This window comes from Panthera tigris, chromosome A2 (genome assembly GCF_018350195.1).
Source record: "Panthera tigris isolate Pti1 chromosome A2, P.tigris_Pti1_mat1.1, whole genome shotgun sequence".
Taxonomy (NCBI): Eukaryota; Metazoa; Chordata; class Mammalia; order Carnivora; family Felidae; genus Panthera; species Panthera tigris.
The window spans coordinates 163,653,515-163,654,839 of record NC_056661.1 but is presented as its reverse complement, the minus strand read 5'-3'; the positions used below and the strand labels follow the sequence as shown (position 1 = coordinate 163,654,839).

Here is a 1,325-nt window from a genome sequence, read left to right as displayed (position 1 = left end):
TACCTCCGCAGTGGCATCATTTAGTTCTTCTTTTTTAATTTTTTTTAAGTTTATTCATTTTTGAGAGGCAGAGAGAGAGACAGAGTGTGAGTGGGGGAGAAGCAGAGAGAGAGAGGGAGACACAGAATCCAAAGCAGGCTCCAGGCTCTGAGCTGTCAGCACAGAGCCGGACGTGGGGCTCTAACTCATGGACCGCGAGATCATGACCTGAGCCGAAGTCAGTGGCTTAACCAACTGAGCCACCCAGGCACCCCAGCATCAGTTAGTTCTTACTCTTACCCAATGGACCCACGCGTAGTTGAAGACAGTTGAGGTTTAATTTATATAAATCTGGAAGCAGCTTCCATTCGTATTCTTGGTGTTCACCCACCTGTGTTTCCTCTTCTGTGATGCTGGCCGCCGCTTCCCCGAGACGTAGATACATACGTGTAGATAGATCATGTAGATATGTGTGGTCAGTCTTTGGATGCCGCATATTCTCCCAGGAGTTACTGCGGTATTTAGTTGTACCTGAGAGGCCATAAGGGTCCCGCCACCCACTGCCGCATTGTTGACACGCCGTATGGTTCCAAGAGGTTCTTCTGACCGGATGCAGGATGAACCTTGGTGCCCAGACCCTGTGAGCCTGCACGTGGTGACAGCTTCATGTATTTTATCAAATTTCCCAAAATACTGTGGTCACATAAAAACTTCTGGGTTGCTAGGTGCTGAGATGGACCGGCAACAAAGATGAGGTGTTTTCTGGTTTTTGTTTGTTTGGTTTTGTTTTTTGTACAGCTGGTATACTAGCCAAGTGTTTGCAATTTTCTAGTGTTTTCTGTTTTCTCTCATTGTGTTTCTGGTTTTTCTTGTTCTTTATCCTTTGCAGTTCTTTCTGGGAGAGCACTTTATAAACTGCTGGGTCTTCTGGGTATGGCTTTCCACGGGTGGAGCAAAGCCCATTTTCACCAGGCAAAGTGGATGACAACAGAGTCTGCAAGTCTGGCAGCCACAGGTGCCCCGGGAGGACCTTGATATCGTCTGTCCCCAGGGCTCTGGGCGATGAGGACATTCCGTGGGGCGTCCTTCATGTCAGGACCGTGAGACATCGTCCTGCTTATTAAACACCAGCAAAGATTTCTGATAATTCAAGAGTGTGGGAAGTCCAGCACTGAGAACTAAGTTGTGGGACTTCACAGACTCGCCTGTCTGGCCCCGCTTTGCCCTCTCCAGGCTGCACACACTGCCACCCTCTCTGGAGCCTGTGGAGCGAGTGTCCAGGAAGCTTCAGACCAGCTGGAGGGCTTCGGCCAGAGGAGACACGCCCTTGGCTCTCAGCGGGCTTG

General features: G+C 49.9%; 1 pseudogene; it reads right to left on the bottom strand.

Annotated features, from left to right (window-relative positions):
- Window positions 1–262: 262 nt before the first annotated feature.
- On the bottom strand, window positions 263–1,111 carry LOC122236352 (annotated as a pseudogene).
- Between the last annotated feature and the right edge of the window lie 214 nt (window positions 1,112–1,325).